At 38.4% G+C, this 15,700-nt stretch overlaps 2 pseudogenes; one reads left to right on the forward strand and one right to left on the reverse strand.

Moving 5' to 3' along the window:
• The first annotated feature begins 604 nt into the window (after positions 1 to 604).
• Positions 605 to 1,913, forward strand: LOC110587345 (annotated as a pseudogene).
• Positions 1,914 to 6,181: 4,268 nt separating this feature from the next.
• Positions 6,182 to 6,971, reverse strand: LOC110589099 (annotated as a pseudogene).
• Positions 6,972 to 15,700: the final 8,729 nt, after the last annotated feature.

A 15,700-nucleotide genomic window follows, 5' to 3' on the forward strand; every position in this document is an offset into this window, starting at 1 on the left:
TATATAAAGAACACATACAACTCAATAACAAAAAAAAAATCCGATTAAAAATGAGAAGAACTGAATAGACATTTTTCTAAAGAAGCCATACAGATGGCCAACAGGTACATGAAAAGATGCTCTACATCATTAATCAGAGAAATGCAAATCAAAACCATGGTGAGATATCACCACACACCTATTTGAATGGCTATTATCCAAAAGACTAAAAATAACAATTGTTGTTGTTTCCTTCTGTTGGAAGAAGCAGAAGCCTTTGGTGGGAAAAAAAAAATTGCAGCTACCAAGAAACCAGCAGCTGAGAAGCCTGCAGAAAAGAAACCCACCACAGAAGAAAAGAAGCCTGCTGCATAAACTTAAATTTGTTTGTTCCAAATGGAGATATGGAGAAAAGGGAAGCCTTAATGCACTGTTAGTGGGAATGCAAGCTGGTGCAGCCACTCTGGAAAACAGTATGGAGGTTCCTCAAAAAGTTAAAAATAGAGCAACCCTATGATCCAGCAATTCCACTTCTGGGTATTTATCTAAAGAAAACAAGAACACTAATTTGAAAAAAATCCAAAGATCAAAATAGCTTTTCCTGTAGGAGCCACCGAGGTTGAGAGGAGCATGGCTTTCTCTCCCTGCCATGGCATGTGCCTGCCCAGTAGTATCAGTACTTTGAAAAGAGGGAGTCTTCTGGCAAAAATGTCACTTTGCCTGCTGTGTTCAAGACTTCCCTTTGACTAGGTATTGTGAACTTGGTTCACACCAACTTGTGCAAAAACAACAGACAGCCCTATGCTGTCAGTGAATTAGCAGGTCATCAAACCAGTGCCGAGTCTTGGGGCTCAGGTTTCTAGAGTTCCAGGCAGTGGGACTCAGAGTTCTGGCCAGGGTGCTTTTGGAAATACGTGTCGTGGGGGCTGTGTGTTTGCACCAACCAAAGCCCGACGCCACTGGCACCACATAGTGAACACAACCCAGCAGCGATATGCCATGTGCTCTGCCCTGGCTGCCTCGGCCTTACCAGTGCTGGTCATGTCTAAAGGTCATCAAACTGAGGAAATTCCTGAACTTGTGTTGGTGGTCGAAGGTAAAAACTGAAAGCTACAAGGAGACCAAGGAGGCTGTTTTGCTTCTTAAGAAACTTAAGGCCTGGAATGATAGCAAGAAGGTCTATGCCTCTGAGCAAATGGGAGATGGCAAGAGCCAAATGTCTGGTATCCAGCCCAAGAGACCCTGGCAAGGGCCAAATGTGTGGTATCCAGCCCAGGAAACCCTGCGTCCTCTATAGTGAGGACAACGGTATCATGAAGGCCTTCAGAAACATCCTTGGAATTACTCTACTTAATGTAAGCAAACTGAACACTTTGAAACTTGCTCCTGGAGAGCATGTGGGACGTTTCTGCATTTGGACTGAAAGTGCTTCCCGCAGCTTAGATGATCTGCGTGGCACTTGGCGTAAAGCTGCCTCCCTCAAGAGTAACTACAACCTTCTCAGGCGCAAGATGCTCAATACAGACCTTAGCAAAATCTTGAAAAGCCCAGAGTTCCAAAGTGCCCTCCAAGCACCACACAAGAGGATTCATTGCCAAATCCTGAAGTAGAATCCACAGAAAAACCTGAGAATCATGTTGAAGCTAAACCCATATGCCAAGACCATGAGCCGGAATAACCATTCTTCACTGGAGCAAAAATCACAAACTCCAGATGGATAAGGTAGCAGCAGCGCTGGAAGCCAACTCAGATGAGAAGGGGGTTCCAGGCAAGAAGCCTGTGATAGGGAAGAGAGGAAAGGAGGCTGTTGGCGTGAAGAAGCAAAAGAAGCCTCTGGTGGGAAAAAAATTGCAGCTACCAAGAAACCAGCAGCTGAGAAGCCTGCAGAAAAGAAACCCACCACAAAAGAAAAGAAGCCTGCTGCATTAACTTAAATTTGTTTGTTCCATAAATGTCCGATCATTTTGGACAGCTAATTCTGAATAAAGATCCGACCAAAGGCAGTGAGGGGGAAGAAAAGATCAAAACAGTAGGGTATTTGCATATTACACCCCTCTGTGCATTGCAGCATTACTTATAATAGGCAAGATATGGAAACAACCTAAGTGGCCATCGATGGGTGGATAAAGAAGTTGTGGCATATATATACAATATTATTCAGCCATAAAAAGAATGAAATCTTGCCATTTGTGATAACATGGGTCGACCTGAAAGTCATTATGCTAAATGAAATAAATCAGAGAAAGACAAATACCATATGGTCTCTCTTATACATGGAAGCTTAAACAAACAAACAAACAAACAAACAAAACCAAGCTCATAGAGAACAGATAGGTGGTTCCCAAAGGGTGGGAAATGGGAGAAATGGGTGACTATTTTCTTAGTTTAAATAAATTGAACTAAAAATAAATCACTCGTGTTTATCAATTAAAATCCAAAAGCAGATTTAAAAATAATATATCAGCACCAAAATAGAGAGATTCCACAAAATCAAAGATGGTTGAATATTAGAAAAGCAATGAATAAAATCCATTACATTATAAAATTTAAGAAGTATCGTATGATCGTCTTCATTGATATCAAAAAGTCTTTTGATAAAATTCACACTACAGAATTCTTGCTCAGATCATTCAGATGGATTTTTCTGTAACATTGTTAAGCATAAATAGAGTATATGCATATACACACATATCTCATCATATATATACAGATATATATATTTGCACACATATATCAGTATTTAAACATATATCTGTATGTATTTAAATATTTATATATATACGTATATGCATGTGTATATATGCATATATACATCTATAAATATGTGTCTATATAGATTAGTAAAAAATTAGCATTAGTGTCAATATTGCTTAGAGACACATATATGTGTAGTAAACATGTAAATATATAAATGGGAATGAAAAATACAAATTCAGGATTCAGGAGGAAAAGAGGCAGAATGAGACTGGCAAATATAATTAGGGGTCCAACTTATTTATAATTTTCTCTTCCTTAAATTGGCAGATGGGTACCTAGATTTTCATTTTTCTCTGTATAGTTTTTGTAAGTCTGAAATAGTTCAGGAGAAAAGGCGATAAAAAGGGAAGAGAACACAAACTTTTTGAAATCAAGACAAAACTCAATTCCAATCTCATCTCTGCAATTTCCTGGCTGTGGGTTCTTGACTAGGTTATTTATCTTCCCTGAGCTTCAGTTTCCTCAACTGCAAAATGAAGGTAATAACAACTTCTCCACTTCCTGAAAGTATGTTGCAGCATTTCGCAAAGTAATAAACACCTAGTGTGCCCTTAACGTATTTGATACTTTTCCTGAATTATTTCAATAAGGCCAATGTTAATTAAGTGTGTATTTTTGCATTCCAAATGTGTGGGTGTGTTTACAGGGCATATACATTTCAGTTTCTTGGAGCACAGCACTTGGGTTCTTATGATTACCATCCTTTTTCACATCTAACCTTTTTATTTTACACTTCCTGTTTTAATTTTAAACATAGAAGGGACAATTTCTAGACAATCAACAGAACAGCTGCTAGGGGAAAAAATAGAAATGAAAAAGCAAATGATTGAAGGTTGACACTTAAAAGAATAGTTTTGCAGTTAACAGCTGTGTATTCCAGAAATAAAATATCTGATAAAATCATGATAACAAAGAGCAAAAATTGCTATCTAATATTAAGAATTCATAGCTGGAGAGCTGAGAACTATTGAAAAACAATGACAAAATTTCAGTATTGACCTTAATTTTCTAAATGAGTTATAGTTACATGACAAGAAACAAGGAAAATAATAATAAATCCCCTCACAAAGTCTAAATTTTATGGCATTTAAGGCATAAATGAGCACTGTGAAATGTACTGTAGATATCATTTTAACCTTTTAAAACATGTTTTGAATACTGAACAACAAATGTAGGTCATTGCCAATGACGATGTTCTCCTTTAATTCTAACAATTTGTCTCTGTTCTTGTCCTCCTAGTCTACCGACAGACATCACACTATGAGTCGTCCACCCCCCCACCCCCCCGCCCTCAGTTGCTTGTCTTTCCTCCTCTCAGTGGGGTAGTCCTTTGTCTTCTCTCTGTGAAGACAGCTTATGGAATTAGAAAGCCTAGATACCCAAATGTGAAGTCACATTTGCTGAATGTAACACATTGGGCAATGTTTTGCCTCTCTGAGCTTTAGTTTTATTATAAAATAGGGATTAAAGCAAGCTAACATACAACACAGACCTTTAAGAAAAAATTTAGAAGCATCATTCAAATGCAAGGTATTATTAATCTCAGGAAATACTGTAAATTGGGTAATAAAAAGGACCAGTTTCTAGGTGGTTCTTCTCCCAGGAAGCAAAACAAACCCTTCGTCTATTTGGCTTCCTGTTTCTGTATCTCCCAACAACAGCAAAAGCAGATGTATATGAAAATCTCTCTGTTGTTTTCCTTAGCTTACCTGTACTTTGCAGTTCATGTGGATTACATAAGTTTTTTTTTTTACCTTTTTTATTGTTATGTTGTATTCATTTAACAAATATTAATTGAGTACCTTTATACCATTTACCTGTGGGCACTGCACTAGGTGTTTTGGACACATCCATTAAAAAACAAAAACAAAAATGAAAACAAAGATCCAGGCACCCCAGTGGCTCAGTCAGTTAAGCGTCTGCCTTGGGCTCAGGTCATGATCCCACATCAGGCACACTGCTCAGTGGGGAGTCTGCTTCTCCCTCTGCCCCTCTCATGCTCTTTCTCTCCCTCGCTGTCTCACTCTCTCTATCAAATAAATAAATAAATAAATAAATAATAAATAAATAAATAAAATAAATAAAATCTTTAAAAAATTATAAAAAACAAAGATCCTTGCCCTCTTGGAATTCAGATTCTCTCTGGGGGTAGGAGTGAGTGTGGGTGGAAGAGGTAACAGATAATAAATAATAAATATTGAAAAAAAACTAATATTCACAGCATATTAGAAGATGGTAAATTCTATGGGGGAAAAAAGGGGGTGGATCAGGGAAAAGGAATAGGAAGAGTTTTCAGGAAGGGGTTGTCCGCTGGGTGGAAGAAGGGGCTAGGTATATTGTCTAACTGGGTAGGTGTCCGTGAGGAAGCAGCTTTTGAGCAAAGACTTGAAGGATGAAGGAATTACTCAACAGAATATCTAGAAAAGAACATTCCATGAAAGGGAATACCCACTGCCAAAGACCTACGGTGGAGCCTTCTTGTCACGTATGAGAGAGCAACCAGGCTCTTGTGTCTGGAGAGGAGTGAGTCTGAGGAGAGTACCAGGAAAGGAAGCCAGAAGATAACATCTTACCTAAAGATACCCTACTTAAAACTTGACTCTTACCAAAACTTTTAAAACAAAACTTTTCTGTTCTATACATTTTAAAAGCAAGAAGACTTCAATTTTTGTTCTGATGCCTACGATGTTTCGATGAATATTTGATTCTTTCTTATGTGTGACATTTTATTGGTAGAAGGACACACTTAGTATCCGCCTTTTACTATTCTCTTTCAACCTTTTCCCTTGCTTATGATGATAATCAGCTTTGAAAAGCATGAGACCCCCTCACACATACCCTATATTTGCTTTAAGAGCTGCTCCCAGTAGGTTGTAGCTTGCTGTCCAGGTTTTATCCCTGCTCCCCATCAAAGTCCCTCTAAATTGTTATCCCACAGGGAAAACTTTCCAATTGCCTTAATGCTGTCCATCCAGCTGCCTAAAGAAAACAACTGTTGACAAGAGTGAAAATCTAATGGGTGCCCACTCTATTTCATTACAAGGAAGGGAGAACATGGTAAACCCAAGTCATGGATCACGTAAGTTAGAAATCAAGTTCATGTTTCCCATTTTGAAGTCAAAGAAATAGAAGTGCAAGGATGTTCACTGCTTTTCTTTCCTCACAAAGCATGATGAGGTGTTGATTATGTTACTGCTTATCCCAGGCAGGAAGGGAAATCTTACATCACCCTCTACGACAGAAGAGAAATTATGCTTCCTCTATCAAATTTTCTTCCTCACCTCAGACTTTGCTTCACTGAATTAAATTTATATTTATCAGATAAAGCTATTTAGTATTTTGCCAGGTTTGCATTAGGAAGGGCTTAGATTTTTTTTTCTGAGAAATTTTAATAAAACATAAACTGGTTCCACCAAGATTATTTTTTTTTCCATTTGAAAGTAGTCATTTATTAACTGACCAGATTACAAAAATAATCATGGTAGATACCTTAGTTCATCCTTCTAATAAGCCTATTGATCTGGTCTTCCCTGTTACCAGCATCTCCACCTTCTACAAAATGGGTGGTCTTTTTCTTCATTCCCCCTTGTGGAGAAGATAGTTTGAAGGGCCATAAAAAGTTGTTTGCTTCTTTGAAACATTTTCCAACAGTATAGATCTCATGAATCAGATCCTCCATGCACAGGATGCCATATTTACCAAGAGATTGGGCAATCAATGTGTTATCTGTCAGGGCAATTCGCTTCTTGTTGATTTTGCCATAACACGCTTGTAGATCAATTCATTCACTGACTTCAGGTTTGGGTACCCCCATGCTGTATAAAGTTCCACAATCCTTAGCATGTTAACTGAAGCCTTGTTGAGCTTAACAAACATTGAAGATCTGGCGAAGGCGAAGAAGCTGCAACACCTTTCGAACCTTTGGGCTCACACCATTGATACCTCTGATCCTAATGACAAATGCCAATTTGGGTTCTGCAGGTACATAGAAGTTGCCAGCTTTTCTTGCCATCCTTGCCATTCGAATCTCAGTTCTGTACATCTGCCTATATTCCTTGTGGTAATGCTTAGCTTTTTCATAGATAAGCTTCCTTCTTGCCTTTCGAAGCATCTTCTGAGCAAACTTCTTCCTCAGACGCTTGATCTTCAACTCTGCGAAATTCCTTCGCTTCTTCTTAAGGGTTTCTGGCACAGCAGGAACCTTCTTTTTCTTCTCTTCTGCACTCTCCATGGTTCCAGCCAGAAAAAGAGCCACCAAGATTATTTTTAAAAATTCAGACTATCTGATCTTTAGGGCAGGATTTTTTCAACAGTTGTAATTACTTTCTAACACCTTCTGTAATACATCATTGTGCTGTTTTATAGCACATTTGGGTAATAAATTTTTTATACATTTTATCCAAATTCTGACAGCCTATAGATCTGGCATTAAATTATTTTGTTTAGGATTCTACTATTAAGTAGCTGAATGTCAAAACAACTTAAAAGGATGTTTTAAGAAGAATGAACAAAGAGAAAACAACCCTCCTTCAGTTTGGCAGGTTTCTATGGATGCACTTCTGTGTATAATAGAAGATCATGTCACTGTGGAATCTAGTATAAAGAGGGCATTTTAGAGAGCTTGCATTCTTTGCTAAATAGGGGCCGTTAATTGGTACAGTTAAAAGAAGGAACCCTGAAATGTATTGTATTTTTCTACATTCTTAGTTAGCCTCTGCCACCAGTTTGCTCCATTTTGATTTACGCACTCCTGCCCTACTGGCCCATGTACACACACTGACTTTACTGGAAATGCTATGTTCTCTAATGGCAATGGATAGAATCATCATCACTTTCCAAACCTCTAAGCAGTAGACAGACATTTTTTCTGATGTCTTTCCCTCAGGGGAGATCTCGCTTATTGTTTGGAAAACCCAAGGCTTACACTGTGTGTGGGTCATTCCTCAGGCTCCCTGGAGAAGAGTTAAATGAAACAGACAAACACAAACACTAAAAAGTTTTCTTCTGCCAGTTTTCAAGATTGATACAGTTCTCCTTTGACCAAAATGATCATATTAACCAATCAATGACAAAGAGTAGAGGAAAATAAAAAGTGGGGTATCTTGAAAACCATCAGAAAAAAATCATGAAATATATTAACATACTTGACTGTGTAATGAATTTGTCTTTATAAAATTAAATACATTTCCATATATCACAAAACTATTATAAATACAGATAGTATAACCCTGGAAAGAAATACAAAAAGTGTTTCATTGGTTGTCTCCACTGAAGGGAATGGAGAGATTAATTTTAAAGAGAACAAGTCTACTACCCTGATAGTAGTGTAGTGAAATGGGCACTCTCATAAATGTCTAAATGAAGCATTCTGTCAAGAAAGCAATTTGCAATATCGATCAAGGACCGGTGAAATTTTTCATGCCTTTAACCTTAGTAATTCCGTTTTGAAGAATTTATTCTAAGGATATAGGCTAAAATGTAGAGGAGGATTTTGGGGGGTTTTTTTGGTTTTTGTTTTGTTTTGTTTTGTTTTTGCAAAATATGGTACCAAAGTATGTTTTATAGCAGTGAAAATGAGGGAAAACTTAAAAGCCCCAAATTAGGTAGGATTAGGTAATCCTTTTTCTGTTTCCCAATTATTTTGTACATACATTTTATTAAAACAGCCGGCATACTGGGTTCTCTCCATTTGCATGGATACCTTCTTAAGAAATTGAGTGTTCAGAGTGAGACAAAGAATTTTCATCTCTGTGATCCCAGAGCCTACTATAATAACTGGGGCCCAGTAGGCTCTCAGTTAATACTTGTAAATTAGTAAAATTTTACTTCATCTGTCATGCAATCCATAATGACCACTAAGATTATTATTTCTCCCCACCTCTCACTGTCTACACATGCATAAACATGAGAATAATTCATTCCATTTTTGCAGTTTAGCAAATTAGACTGTTTAAAACAAACTGAATTTAGGTTTATCCATTTGTACATATAGATAGAGCTATTGGCACGGTCATAAACAAACTGAATTATAAATCAGTATATTACCATGACAGGTATTAATATAACTGGTAAGATAAGAGAAAATATTTCAAGTCAGATTTAAGATTTTATATGAAATTTTCAATGCTTGGAAAACCAACCGATTCAATGTCAGATGGATCCCAGAAGATATGTGAGGCTGATACAATGTGGAATAAGAATTACAGAGTTTAGAAAATCAATGTCATATATGTATATATGAAGATTCAGGCTATTTTCTGTATCTTAAAAGTAATTTTAAGCTGCTTTAAGAGGCCATCTGTTGAGTGTAAGCCTCCTAACTCAGCTCAATTACATCCCAACACAATGAGAAAAATTGCAGGTGAGTTCACAAAACACTGTGGGAAAACTATTTTAGACTGTTATTGGGAATTTGTCTGTACATAGAAGTGTAATAGCTGCACTTCAATCCAATTCTGGTCTTTGCAATTTACTCTAAGATGTGCCAATCCTCAGTAAATTGTGTGAGAAGGGGACAATGAAATCATTATTTACCTGAACTGTAATACATTCCTAATCTTACTCCAGGAGTAGAATTAACTAAATCAATAAATGGAAGGGTTCATGTGTAGAAGATTGAAGTACCCACATATACAACTTTTATTCAGGGTTTGAGGGTGGGAGAAGGTAGAAAATGATTTCAGGATTAACAAATTGGAATACTAGTAGAACTTTTAAAAAGCATGAAGAATTAAATCCACTTAATTTCTGAGTATCTGTTAATGTCATGTAACTCTGGATAACATTTAAAAAATCATACATGAAAAAATAAACAGCTAAATGTTGGGCAAGAGAGAGAAAACTCACCTTAAACAACTGAAGCAATTCCTCTAGAAAGGAGAGGGAAGGGAGAGAGGGAGAGGAAAGGGAAGGAGAGAGGGAAGAATGAGGGAGGGAGGAAGGAATTTAGAGCTCTTATGTACCTAAGCCACCCTCTTATAGGGTGTTAACTACCTCCTGGCCAGGTGGGCAGCAGACAAGGTCTTGGCCGCCCTGAGGCAGAGACAATATGGCACATTAGAAAGATGTACTTTAAAGTCAAAGCCCCAGAGTTTCGAAACTCAGTTTTACCATTACCAGCTAAGACAATCTGATCAAAATAATTTCTTTAAGTCCCTACATCTACATGTGAAAACAAACTTTGTCTATACCATAATATCTTATAAGGTAAAATCATATATTTTCTCCTCAATACATGTTTTTCTAAGTGCTGCTCGGTAAATAACACCTTTCCTTTTTCTCAGAGCCACAGGGGGCGGGGTACACACCAATCAAAACTACATCTAGTTGCAAACATTATTTTCTGAACTCTTCAAAGATTGGTGTTGGTGCTTTTTAGGGATGTTGGTGGCTCCAAGAATCCTGTAAGTGAAGCTGAGTTTTAATTAAGGACTCTGGATCCAAGACTCAATGTAGAAAGAGTGTAACTGTGTTTTATACCCTAAAAAGCTGTTTGAATATATTTCCTTGCAATAGGGCATTCAAATAAAGTTTGTTAGATAAACGTAGGTTTGAATATTTCAATGAAGATGGATAATTTAATATGACAGGAAAAATGGTAACACTCATAACCCATGTTTCCCAGGCCACACTGGCCTGAAAGAACAAAGCTTTGTGTCAGAGTAAGAGTAGAGACAACATCGAAAAGCAGAATAGATGGAACGCCACCCCACTGGTCATTCCTTCATTTCATTCAACAAATATTTATTGAGTATCACATCTGAACCAAGCACTCTGCCAGGCACTGGGGGTATGATGGTGAACAAAAGTAGACATGGTCTTTCGTGTACCTTAAGATCTGGGAAAGGCAGTTGAGCAAATAACAAGGAAGTCTTACCTAGATAGGGGAAAGGGGGTGCTTGCAGTTAAGACAGGTGTCCCTTAGGAAGGAATGCTTGAGCTGAGTTCTGAAATATCACCTGGAGTTAACCAGGTAAGGGGAGGGGGCACAAGGTCAGGGGGAACATTAAGGACAGATGGAAGACTATTTGCAACGATCCCATTGTCAGAGGGAAACTACCACATCTGGGAATGAAAGAAAATCTAAATGGCTGGGATAGGAGCCAGGATGCAGAGACTAGTTGAAGGGGAAAAGGAAGGTTGGTAAAGGTCAGGCTTGACTTTCATCTTAAATGCAGAGAAATCATCGAAGGATTTTAAGCTGGACAAGTGGTGTGGAGAGAAGAGAGTAATAAGATTACATATGCCTTTTGAAAAATCCACTGTTCCTAAGGTGTGGAGAACCCATGGCTGGGAGGGAAGGACAAAGGCAGATGAATTAAGAGGCTACTGCAGTAAACGGTGCAAATCTAAGTTCGTTGTAAAACTTTTTGGCCACTTTTTCCTCCCTGGGAGCCTAGGAAAAATACTTTATTTCCCAGAGAAAACTTGCCCTCTGTAGTGGAGATGGAAGGAAGTCAATTAATTGAACATTTAGAAGGTAAAATTGGCAAGACATAGTAATGGATTGGATATGGTTGCAAGATACAAGGGCTAGTCGAGGGTTTGTACAACTGGACAGATGAGAATGCCATTCATTTGGGGAACAATGGAAACTTATTATAAGTGAAATGGGTAATGTTAATTGAGCATTTACTATGCAACAGTCATTGTTCTAAATGCCTTGCACACTTTATTAAATTCGTTTGTTTTTTTTTATAACTATGATCTACTGTTTTCTCCATCTTATAGATGAAAAACTGAGGTAGAGAAAGATTAAGCAACATGTTCATTTTACATATCAATACAAGTAGTGGATCTAGGTGTTGAGTCCAGAGCTATGCTTTTCACCACTTTATGATGCTTCCTCCCTGTTCAAGATGTGTTTCCCTTAGCTCAAACAAAAGGACCTCTTTTTCCTTCCCAGCTCATCTTATGGTTTTCATTCTCTTTCAGTGGTCACTTCCAGTCCTCGCAACAATAGCTTCCTCATAGCTAAGTTGCTATCAATTCTCCAGACTGAAAAATATTTCTGTCTCTGTGTTGATAATACCTCTCTGGGCCATAACTTATTGCTGTAATTTGAGGTTGAGGGACACAGAGAAAAAGATTCCAACTTGCATTCCTAATGGTCCAATGCAGGTTTATGGACAAATGGATTTTCTCGGTCTGCTCAGACTGCCATAACAAAATACCATAGACTGGATGGTTTCACCAACAGAAATTTACTTTCTCACCATTTTGGAGGCTGGAGGTCTAAAGTCAGGATGCCAGCAGGGTTGAGTGCTGGTGAGAGCTCTCTTCCTGACTTAGAGGTGGCTGTCTTCCACTGTGTCCCCCTGTAGCCTCGCCTCGATATGTGCACATTGAGAGAGGGAAAGAGGAACAGGGGGAGGGGGAGAGAGAAAGAGTTAGTTCTCTCTCTGGCTCTTCTTCTAAGGCCACCAATTCTATTGAACTAGGATCCCAGCTTTATGGATTTGTTTAGCCTTAGTTACCTCCTAAAGGCCCTGTCTCCAAACATAGTCACATTGGAGATTAGGGCTTCAGCATATGAATTTGGGGGGAACACAGTTCAGTCCATAGCATGGACCCAGGGGTCTTCTTTAAGAAAAATAACAAAGAATTAGTCCAGAATTCTCAAAGGCCCTTGAAATGATACTTCTCCAGCTTCTCAGTAACTTTGCCTCTGATTAGGAAGTCATTAGACTTTGTTCAGCTCTAACTTGGGAGTGTTCGAGGAATGGCACAGGGAATCCATGGAAAAGATGATAGAGTTAGGAAGCAAATCTTAGTTCAGTGAGCATGACAATAAAGCAGGAAGCCATCCCTGCAGGAAGTGTTGACCCTGGCCGTTTCAGAAATCCCAAACCCTCAATTACAGTGATCACCAATGTCCATACCAAACAATAGAGTCCAGGGGCACGTGCTCAATATCATAGGTGCGATACCTTCTAGGGACTCCACAAGTACGTAGAACCAGTTCTGAAGTGAGCGGGGAGGGTCCGGGGAGGGGAGACAAATGTAGCAGGTGGGGATATCTGCTAGAGAAACCACTGAAACTGTGATTCCCCATACAGTGGTGTCGGCTGGTGTGGCCTGAGACACACAAATTACATGATCTTGTGACCCCACCCAGTTTATCATGACCCTAATTTTAATAGTCAAATTTAGACTAAAATACTTTTCTTCCTCTTTTTTTTTAAACAAGTATTTCTTTTTTTTTTAAAGATTTTATTTATTTATTTATTTATTTGAGAGAGAGAGAAACAGCATGAGAGGGGATAGGGTCAGAGGGAAAAGCAGGCTCCCCACTGAGCAGGGAGCCGGATGCAGGGCTCCATCCCAGGACTCCGGAATCATGACCTGAGCCGAAGGCAGACGCTTAACACTGAGCCACCCAGGCGCCCACTTTTCTTCCTCTTATGTTAAACTTTAAGAGTCATCCCCAAGCACAGTATCCACGCATTTTCATTTTTCAATGGTACCACTCCATCCTCTCTATTCAAACGACCAACCATCATAGTTCACCGAGGACTGAGGAATTTTCAGGAATGTGGTCTTTTCACTGCTGACACCTAGACAGTTTGAGTAAACCAGGACATTTGGTTACCCTAAGTCTAACTCCTACCCTAAGAACATAGGAGACTCCTATTGGGTAGGGCCAGAGAAAATATTCTCCCCTTGCTCCCAGAACAGAGTGCCCGTCCCTAGCTGGTAATCTTTAATTCTGATTTCACTCAGAGTCAGATCTTTATTTTTCCTCAGACTCCTGGGAGACAAAGAAAGGCCACTGTTTGGAATAGTTTGGAACTCAGAGCCTTTGTGTTCATTACAAAAACAGGTGGCTGGCCCATGGCTATTATTTGCTGATTTTATTTCTTAAGAAATTGCATTAAAATATTATTTATCTTAATTACTGCGTTTTGGGTGCCCTTTAAATTTAACTCCCAAGGCTGATGCTTCATTGGCTTTACCCTAGTCCAGTCTTGTCAGTAGGCTTGGAACTCAGGTTCCTGGTGGCCAGTCCCAGGCCCCTAACAGTACAGTACTCAGTCTCTCCCATCAAGTGCATCAAACCCTCCAGCAGATTAAAATGAGGTGCTACCAGCCTGCCGAGTGTACCCTATGATACTCAAGTATGCAGTAGGTGAACAATATTTGACTTAGGTACTGGGACCTTTACCATGCCTGGGTTAAAATCATACAATGATGATTTGGCTCTTGGAAAATAAATGTTTTGTGTACACCTTTACTCCAGCAAAGGTGTATATAATCTGATGCAAAAAATAGCATGGTGTTCAAAAGAACACAACTCTTGAAATCAAATGAGATCTCTGACATTTGTCAGCTACAGTATCTTGGGCAAGTTAATTAACTTTAATGAATCCCAGTTCTAGTAACTATCAAATAAAGATAATATCTACCTCACAGACTTGTTTGTGAGGATTACATAAATCAACACATATCAAGCATAAGTCAGCTACCCAACACAGAGTGAGCAGGCTGTGATACAGTTCTCTTTCTCTTTTCTTGTTTTCTTCCGGGTCTCCTCACCACTTCTCACCAAATTGTTTTTGTGACTTTAATGTCTGTGGATCTAGAATTTTCTTAAGAACACCCTGGACGTATTTCCAAATGCTTTAGAAAGAAAACAGTTATTTTGTCATTGTACTCTTAGGTTCAAAGTATAGTTTGTTTTGTATTCCCCTGAACTGTTTGATGTCTGAAAAGTAAACAATCAGGTTAAAGGTTTCTAAAATCCAATATGATTAAAAAAAATATCTTTTGAGCATAGCAGTTTTTCTCTCCAGGTTCCCTTGATAATATTGGTACTCTACTTCAGATTTCTAAATAAAAAATGTTAAGATTAGAATACTGCTGTGTTCTGTGCTCTCACACAAGAGCTACCCTTGGGCAAAAGGACTTCCTCTCTCATACTTTCTCTGTCCCTGAACTCACTGCTTCCACAGTTATTTTTCTACTTTTCTAGAAAAACTTTTCCATCATTATCACCTGGGAGGAAAACACTCACAGAACAATCTCAAGTATTTTCCACTTAAAAAACAAAAACAAAACAAAACTTGATTTAGAAAGTGCCTGGTAAAAGAAGGTAATAGTGAAATGCTGATGACTACTTCCCTGACTACTATTTTATGTGGGTATAGGAGCAACCAATTTTTATAACCTCTTGTTTTGTGCTACAACAATATCTTAAGGAACACTAGATCTCAGAACAGACTACCATCCATTAATAATGTTTACATTTCCTGGGAAATAGGATACATTCAGAATCTAGTTCTTTGCTTGTGATTCATTTCTTACTGAAATTCTATTATCTTACAACAACTAATGGGATATACCTCAGGGCCTGGTGCCATCAGATGCATTTTAGAAAATTACTATTTTATATGAGCACTGTTGTCCTTATTTTAATTGATGGGGCTTACATTAAATCATCAGAAAACAGATCTTTTAAAGATGAGTGGCAATGCTGTTCATACATATTTTTTTTTCAAAAAGTTATAACATCATCAACTTTCTGATAACTTTGTGTATGTGTGAGACATGCATAAGAGACTTGTTTTTATCCTCTGACTTCTACTTAATCGTAAGAGTTTAGGGCTAGAAGAGATCTTAGAGATCTTCTAGTCCAACAGATCATTTTAACAACAGTAAACATTTTAATGACTTGCTCAAGGCCAAAAAGCTGGGGTGAAGCAGATCCAGAGCTGGGGCCCAGGTCCTCTGGTTTCCAGACCAGCGCTGTCTCACCCAACTATATTCCGTGATCCTTACATTGGCCTCCCTGCCTCTTCCTTTCCACAAAATGTATTCATACGATAAGAAGAAGAACTATTCACATCATAGTCCCCTTCAGGAAAAAGTGGGGCTGCATGATAGCTTCAAAGTGGAAGGCTTAAAGAAATGAATTCTAATCAAATAGACAACACAAGGTATAAATATCTGTTGAAATTTCAGGCAA

Source organism: Neomonachus schauinslandi, chromosome 7 (genome assembly GCF_002201575.2).
Source record: "Neomonachus schauinslandi chromosome 7, ASM220157v2, whole genome shotgun sequence".
Taxonomy (NCBI): domain Eukaryota; kingdom Metazoa; phylum Chordata; class Mammalia; order Carnivora; family Phocidae; genus Neomonachus; species Neomonachus schauinslandi.